The sequence below is a fragment of the Malurus melanocephalus genome, unplaced genomic scaffold, assembly GCF_030028575.1.
Source record: "Malurus melanocephalus ecotype Western Australia unplaced genomic scaffold, MMel_1.1 scaffold_7, whole genome shotgun sequence".
Classification (NCBI taxonomy): Eukaryota; Metazoa; Chordata; class Aves; order Passeriformes; family Maluridae; genus Malurus; species Malurus melanocephalus.
The window spans coordinates 1,491,980-1,500,968 of record NW_026623239.1 but is presented as its reverse complement, the minus strand read 5'-3'; positions in this window follow the sequence as shown (position 1 = coordinate 1,500,968).

Genomic DNA, 8,989 nt, shown 5'->3' with positions numbered 1-8,989 from the left:
AACCTGTGTGAGTCCTGTATATCCTCATATAATTTTTAACTGATGGACCCAATTCCTCAGCCTTTTAAATGTAGAATAGGAAAGCAGTATGTACTGTACTGACAGATGAGTTTCTGTTACAAACATAAAATACAGCAATATGACCACGGTCTGTAGGAAGTGCCCTGTGTTCACTTGAACAAGTTTGACAGGGAAGCATTGAAAAAAGTACTATATGACAACCGAMAATAAATGAGAACTTTTTAAAATCTGTGCTGTATTTATTATGTCCATCAGTTGTTAGAAGACAGGCGAAACTAACCAGATATTTAGATCAGTAGACTGATCCTTTCTATAGATGAGTGTACAGTATGACAMGGAAAACTTAATTAGCCTTATTAGCTTAGCTTGTGTAACTGCACAGGTAATTAAGTAAGGGTGGCTACCTCTTTGAAAAGCCTCATCTGAACTATGTGGCTGTACACAAGAGTGGGAGGCACTTTTAATGTGCTTTGCAAGCAAATTAATAGGAGGAAGACAATGATTTCTGAAGAAGTAATATATTGGATGCAAATTGGTGCAAGTGGGACTTCTATGTAACTATTATGTCCAAATTGGCTAAACAGTTTTTGGATGAACTGAAGAGAGTGTTCCAGTTCAAGTTATATGACTGGAATACCAGGAATGAATTAATATAGAGGTGAATGAGGGAATAAAAAAAAATAGTGGAGACTAAATACAATCTTTTCCTTATTTGCATTTTGTGGCTCAATACATAGATGAAACTCTGTAAAATATTTTAATATATTTTCCAATTGACTTTGCACTGTACGTATCACCATCTGAAAAAAAAGTATTTTCCATCTTGCTGTGCTTCTTGCTTGCTATGTTTTCTTCCATCTGACAGCTTTTGTAGGTGACCTATTTTATGAATGGAGCTACTCTTGCCTTTGAAGTTGTAATTAGTCTTGGAAGAACTACCTGGGAAGCATGCTTTTATTGGATCTGGAATCAGGGTGGGGCTTCCCACCTCTGTACATGTGCATAAATCACAAATAGTGTCTTCTATTTCAGGAATTCAAGTTTTACATGATAATTACTTTTTTTCTTGAGAGATGAGGGTCTTGAACACACTTCATTGTTTATGGAACTGAACATTTCAACAACAGCACTAAGTATGATTTACTTAGAACACATTGCCCATATAATTCTACTATCTGTAAATAGTAACTGTGAAATAAACCAGCATTTGGAAGAATTTGATGAAATTTAGACAACAGTTAAAATCGTTTTGCAATAGTGATAGGAGCAAGTTGTAGAGATTTTGTACAAAGCAGGTCTTACCTCATTGAATTTACCTCCCTTATCTCACAGATCTTTAAAAAAATGTTCCTAATCTTTTCTGCATTGTTATTGCTATCGTAGAATCACAGGTTTTATGTGTGTTTAACCATGTAGAAGGGGCACTTGGTAATAAATGACTAGTCAAAACTGTGACCTCTTTGTTTTGGCTTCAATAGCTGGAGAACAAAATCTCCATAACACATTAGTGTTAGGTCCACAAGAAAAGAAATGAAACAAATTCAAGAATCCTCCGTGACTTTTAGTCTGTTTGCTAAATATGGACATAGAGCCTCAAGATCTTCTAGTTCACCAATCCTCTGCAGTCCTAAGGGTCAGTTGCCCTGTGTATTCCCTGGAAGTTTCTATGAGTGCATCCCCAAAATCTGGGCAGAAAGAACGGTTTGGCTTTATGGATGAGGTAGAGATGGAAGTTGCTATGGTAAGTTTGTRAGAAGTTGTTGGAGCCTGACGATCTTCTCTGGATAACATCCAACCCTGGGATGCAAATTTTCCTGGCTGCAGTTTACAGCATCGAGTCTAAAATTATGGCAGATACGTAGTGCTTTAAGCTACTTCCTACTCAAATGTCTGAATCCTGGACTTCTGGACCACATCTAAAATTATACCACTGCTTACTGAAGATTATCATCCATTCTCTGTTAAAAGAGTGTTCATTAAAACTACATGTGTTATCATCAATCACTTAGACTTGTGAATCTTCTACATCTGTGCACTATTTACATTTTGCATTGCAAATATATTGAGGAAAAATGATGTGAAGGGATTTGTTCAGCAAAATATCTCATGTGAACAGCACAGATTACACAGAGGACAGTTAGGTGGAGTCAGATCCAGAAAGGAATGCTGCTATCTTGCATGCAATTACCATATCCACATTGTCACCTCTTTTTGTGGCTCTACTTTTAAAGCAAGGGACTGACGATTGCCAGTTATCTCTGTATTGTTTAAGTGCTAATTTAAGTTTCCTTGAACAAACAAATCATGGTGGAGAGGGGTCATTCATAAAGAAATAAAGTTATAAACCCTGGAATTCAGTCATTTAGATCAGGAGCACTATAAAACATGGACTGAATAGCAAAGCTGGGCCCAGACCCAATGCAAGTTTCCAAAGAAGAATAAATCTATTCAGATAAACAGCTTCGATCAATTTCTGAAACTCAAATATGTTGCAATCATTATGGGGCCAATTTTTATGTGGATTTGAATCCATTAAATTCCTTGGCTTTATTCCTTTTTTCCACTTCTAGTGATACACATTATATTATTAGTGTCTCTTATTGGAAAAATGCTCATTTCTCTCTGCCTCCTTCTATTTTATATATACACAAATACTGTATGATATCCAGGAGACATCTTCTTTTCTGTGTCTGACAGAAATCCTTAATGCATCACAGTGTGTCTGGGTTCACCTGTTTATTCAAGCAGAGCACCAGTGTCACTTGGCTGGTTTATGCTGGTTTWTGTATCCCGCCCAGCAGCTGATTTCTGCCCTCTCAACATTCATACACTGCCTAGAAGGATGAGAGGCAGCTCTTCTCATGTCCCTCGTTTATTTCTCCTTCCATCAGGGAGCAGTAAGAACACACCTGTGTGCGTRATCAATCGGCCTCACAGGGGGTGAGGAGTTTTATCTTCATGGCATGTGCTGTTTCAAGCAGCCCTGGGAGCTGGGACACCGGGRCTGCTCCTAACTCTGGTCCGTTGGGTGTGACCACAAGGTAAGCATGCTGGACTGATCTGCAGATAATTATTTTTAACTGCAGCAAGTAGCAAAACTGTCAAAGTTTCAAAGGATTTAGCAATGTTTCTGAAGGAAACATTTAAAGGGCCTTGTTAAATCAAACATTCCCATCTAGCTCTAGAGGCATTCCTGTCCCAGGTCTGCAGTGTTTGGTTACACTTCTATTGTTTGATGTAGAGCCTTAGATCTTCAATTAATATGCAATTCAATGTTCACTGAGACAATGGCAGGATCTACTCAGCATTCTGGCACCCTCTGAAACAGATAAACTCTAACCTTTGCCAAATACAAAGGATGATAAAAGCAGAAGTCACTTTTTTCAGCTGAATTAAAATATACTGCCAATGTCTTTGTAGTCTTCATCTTTTTTCCTGCTTTATTGTAGTAACCTTCAGCTGGCATTGCATGGCACCTATAAAATACATACTGCAGAATTAAAATTAAATACAGTTGCAGCAGCAAGCGGGAAACCAGAGACATTGAGTCTGCTCTTAAACACTTTTCATGTATTAGATTCAAAGTGTAACTTATGTTGGTAGATCACTCTAGGTTGTCCCTGGAAACAGGTAAGGAGTCCAATGCCATAGCAATTTACCTTCAAATACCATTGAATTCAGTGGGGCAGGATTTCACTGAGGCTGTTAAATGGGAGTAGGTTGAGACAGCATCACAGATCTTTTCATGTGCCTATCTTAGGGCTGAGATGTTGAAAAAGTCAAGTACAAAAACGATATGAAATGCTGTTTTCCTGTCATATTATTTGAAAGTTACGAGATCACTAGTGTCTGCAATAAAAAAAAAAAAATAAGGTTATTTTGTACATATTTTTACAGTAGACAAAGGCAGAAAAAAAGAACCACACCCAAAAGCAAAAACAAAGACCTAAAATATATCTGAGAATTGTAGGTTTGCATCTTATGAAAGCCTCTGTGTGTGATTTGACAGTTCATRACAGTATCTCAGGGTTGAGATATAGCCCTGTATAAAACAGAACCATGTATTTATGATTACTTTTCTCTCTTTTGACCAGACTTGGGGGAAAAAATAGAAGGTCCCATGGCATGCTATTTTTAGTCACTCACAAAGCCACTGCAGTTCTACGTTTCTCCTGCTTAGTTCAAGTGTTTTGTCTGCAAAATATTTTCAGAAAGAATAGGTGTGAACGACCCCCATGTGGCTGTTCAAACAGTGCTTTGTCTGCCTTAGACAAACCAAGTGTTAGTGCTTTGCCAGYCTGACATGTCTATATTGAAACGTATTAAAGTGAGAATCAGAGAAACTGCTCCCCTAGAAGATCGAASAGGGTGATAATCCCAGTGAGCTGCAGAAAGCTGACTTTGGAGACCTGGGGGTGGCACTGGCTGATGGATGGAGTACTCAAAAAGTCAAGTGATTAACTGCAGTCCTTTGAGACTCTGCATCCAAAGGATAGCACAGTGTGGGTTACAGCCTGGGTGAGGAGGTCTGGAGGCTCAGGGGTGAAGAGAGGAAAACTTCACATGCTCTGCTTCAAATTGAGTGGAGTCTACTTTTGCTGGGAGGGTTTTTAGCATTGATGTCGTTGCAGCAGCCTCTTCCTTCGAGCCGTAGTGTGAGAGCTGATCTGTTCAATGTTTTGGACAAGGCTTGGGCTCAATGCTCTCCTGTCTCTGAGAAAGTTGGAGTCCCAGGGCAGTGCTCCTGACATGGGGCYGGGCCTGAGGGGCAGATCTTCTCCCAGCCTTGTTGGGGACCCCACTCTGCTGCATGTGACCTAATCGCAGCCATCGTGCCGAGACAGCAAGATACGGACCAGAAGATTAATCACCTTAGAATGCTGACAGAGGCWCTGTGCTGCAAGAGATGCCACGTGAAATCCTCATCAGGGGCACAAAAGAGCTGATCTTGAGTGAGCACACCTACCACCCACCCATGGAATGAAAAGGGGCACAGGTACCTTCGATATCTCTTCTTCGGTTTTCTGAAACATACTGGAGATTGCCTGTTTGGTTTTTTGGTTTGGGTTTGTGTTTTTTTTTTTTTTTTTAGTCAAAAATGATTTAGCAAATTTGTAACTAGTTTCAGGACCATGAAGCCAGGGTTAGGGCTTAAATAAACGGGCTCTTAACTGGTTTCAAATGAAAACAAATCCATCTGGACAGAGTTATGTTTTTTTCTTCTTCCTGCAAGGTGATCAGATCAGAAATCATGCTACATGGAAACCTCTTTAAAGATATAACTTATATTCAGTTATTTTCACTACAGAGGCATGAAGTAGTATGAAAAAATGTGTTAAGATTATTTTTACTTGTGATATGTGTGTTATGACACTATTGAATCCCTAGAGATCTTACAGAAGTACTGGCAATAAGGGTGATGAAGTTTGCATCAAGTATCCATGATCAGAGAGGGTATCAGTTAAAYCACTGACCATTCAATTCTGTTTCCCTTTCCTCTTTCGATTTGCTGCTTTAATTTCCTACATTTGATTTCTCCTGTGATTTTAAATTAGCTTCTCCACAACTTAAAAAAGACAGGCTAGATTGTCAAGCTTTCAAGAGAGTTTGCTGACCAGAAGAATCTCCTAAGAATTTCACGGTAAATCCAGTGGCACAGTACATTTTGTTTAAGTGCTTGTCATTAAAKGCTGGAGTGCACAGTAGACTTGAAAAGAGTTAGGAAGACTGATTCAAGTAGTAGAATTATTTTTCACTTGGGTGCATCAAGAAAGAACATAGAAGGTGATAAGAAAAAGTTGCAGCCATGGAAAAACTATCAATTCACGTTTTCATCCCTTTTTAATTAACTCGTCTTCTTTTAAGCCTTTGTCATTTACACATAGGTAATAAGTCATACCTGGAGTTCCACTGCTTTGATAAATAGAATGAGGAATTAATTTATAGTGGTTGGTTCTGCTTATRTAATAATTATATCACTGAAACTGGGAAAAAACACAAAAACTGTTGATATGAACATATTTGACATCCACTGAGTATCCTTTTCCTTTCCCTTGGTTTGCARTGTCTGAATTTAGTCACTGAGCACTATCTTTTCAGCTTCTTCCTCAAGAAATCTTTATGATAAAGCTGTGAAGTCTCCAGTATAAAGCTTTACTCACAGAACTAGCACAAATCCTCCAATCCAACATCACGCATTTTCACTGATGCTGACAATTTCTGGCACAAGCCTACGTACTCAAGACRCTGTAAATCCCTGCACAGCACAGCACAGCATTACTGCTTGGAGAAGCTTAAGCTGTTGTTCTGGTGATTTAAACGATGGGTTGCTAGCGGGACAGACTTGACATATCCTCCCAGGCAAAAATCTCCTTCCTCCTCTCAACCCATTGGCTCTGTTTACTGGGCTTTTTTTTACACCTACCCAGTGCTGCTGCAAAGCTTGGCTTCTCCTTCAGGCTTGTGGGAGTGATGTGAGCAGCCCAAGCAGCCGCAGCAGCAGACAGAGACAGAACCACATCAAAACTGACACCTCAGCCAATGGTTTTCACAGCAATGCCTTGAAGCTGCACTTTCTGTCCCCTCAGTGGAGCTCTTCAGACTTGGCTGCTGMTAATAAATTGTTCTTTTCCCCTCCTCAACTACTGCTTCTCCTGCATTTGAATGACCACTGTATTTTTTTCCCCCTACTCTCCCACTCATTCTTGCTCCTTTGCTCTCCTTTTCTCCTGGTACATTTCCACAAGTGCAAATACCCTTCCAATGCAACACCCTTCTCTGATGGTGTGTTATTGCTACTGCTATCCTCTAGCCTGGCTGTAACGTGGGGATTAAAGGAAACCATTCCATTTAATAAGAAATGCATTAAATATTTCCTTATTGGTACAGCACTTCTCCCAGTGGAGTCCTACACTTGATGGGAAACACCAAAGAAATTGGTGGCTGATCCTATATATTTGTGTGTATGTGTTACATAATGGCAATTATGGAAATTAAAAGAGCTTTGCCTTGTATCTAGACACTGATGCTGATTGATGCTTCAGAGTGTGAACTTTTATTACATGACAAAATGTGAAAAGATAAAGACTGCAAAATTGAATTATAAACCAAAATAAATAAAAATAAATATCTCTCAACAGGTTCACTACCCTGTTTTCTAAACAAAGCAGTGCAGGATAAAATATCTGCCTGTGTTTCAGCTTATAACTGAATTATTGTGCATCATTTCTATCTGACACAATTCCCTGCTTTGCAGCGTTTGGTTCATGCAGTGAGTCAGTAAGTAAAACCAAATGGTTCAGTTGGACAGACCCTCATCAGGAATAAAAGAGCTCCTTTTGCCATGATGTCCCATCCTTTCTTGCTGTCCAGTGTGRATACAGGATGTACTGTATGTATCTGTCTAATGGATACTTTGCACAGTCTAAAACCTTTGTTTTTCAAAAGCCACTTTGTTTTGAGCTGTAGTGGGATGCTATCATGGCAGTGCGAAATCCTGGTGTTCTAGGAGTCCTTATCAGAGGTTGTGTCATCRTAAAGGAGTCTTAAAAAGAGAGTTACACTGTACATGAAATACTAATAATGACTAAGGGCTTGGGAAGTTTATAGAGGGAGAGCTAGAGCTGGGAAATTACTGAATAGATGTAGATTTTCAAAAGCCAAACACCAGGAACTGGTTTTATAGACAAGGGTACACCTGTTATAAACTTTTTTAAACAGGAGCCTGTGTGCAGCTAAGGCAAGTGAAGATGTTCAGTAGGAGCCAAGAATAAACATTACACAAATAGCTCCAATAATGAATATCTGCTGGAGCTTAATCTTTGGTTTATTAATATTAGCTCTGAAAATTAACTGCAGAATCTCCTATTATGATCTTCTGTTCTCAGATCTAAAGTGTAATTTTGTAATATTATAGTTATTGACAAGGACAATTGCCTGAAAGAGACAAACAGAATGGAGACAGTCTGCAACAGAATGGATTATGAAGAGAGAAGGTACACATAAATGATATGTTTCTACATTCTGATAAAAAGTCCTTCATAACAAGCAAACCTAATAGTTCAAGATTCAAAAAGCAGTCATATATATGCTTGTCTTCAAGGCTCTAAATATGTCTTAAGAAATATCTAAAGTTTTAGCTTCAGTTATTATCTTTAAGTTAGATATTTATGATTTTTCACAGATATTTGGGTATTTTGAGGACTCAAAATGCATGCTATAAAATAACTTGTTTTTATCTCTGCGGCATCTTATGAGTGGTGAATTTTAGTAATCACCATCGCATCTTTAGTTAGCTGAATACCAGTCACATGCATTTCCTGTTGCTTATTCAGTTTCACTTGCAACATCATCAATCAGAATCCAAATAATTGGGTTTTTTTAGGTTCTTGAGCTATGACCAAAAACTGGCATGACTGTCAACTGTGAAAAGGAAAAAAAAAAAAWGAGGGACAGGTGCTTTGGGGACAGATGGGAACACAGGAGTGAGGTGAAACAGCTCACCCAGAAGTTACAAAGTGTCCTGAAATCCTTTAAACTTATGCTGTGGCTTTCACRGGATGAGTACCTGCAGTTAGCTAAGGCACTTGGTCGTACTTCTGACCTGTTTATTTCAATTCCCTCTGTTAAAAGTGCAGAATATTCACAARTACTTGTGTAGAAATGAGGGACAATAAAGCATTTGTGGCACAAACCTGTCTCTCCCAGCCGGGTGGCACAAAGAGGCTGCTATTGCTGTGCTGAGCATCCCAGTGCGAGCCGGGCTAACACAAGTATTGGGTTGCACTGGTGCAGCAATGCCAGTGTAACTCACGAGTGACCATCCCCCAGGGCTGCCCCGGCTCCCACACAGATGTGGCCTTGCTTGAGGACAGCCCAGGCAGAGTGTTTGAAACAGAGACCTTCACCGAGCACAGCTTTTTCAAGGACCCTGCCTATCTCTAGGCACGGCTCTGTCAGCAAACCCTGG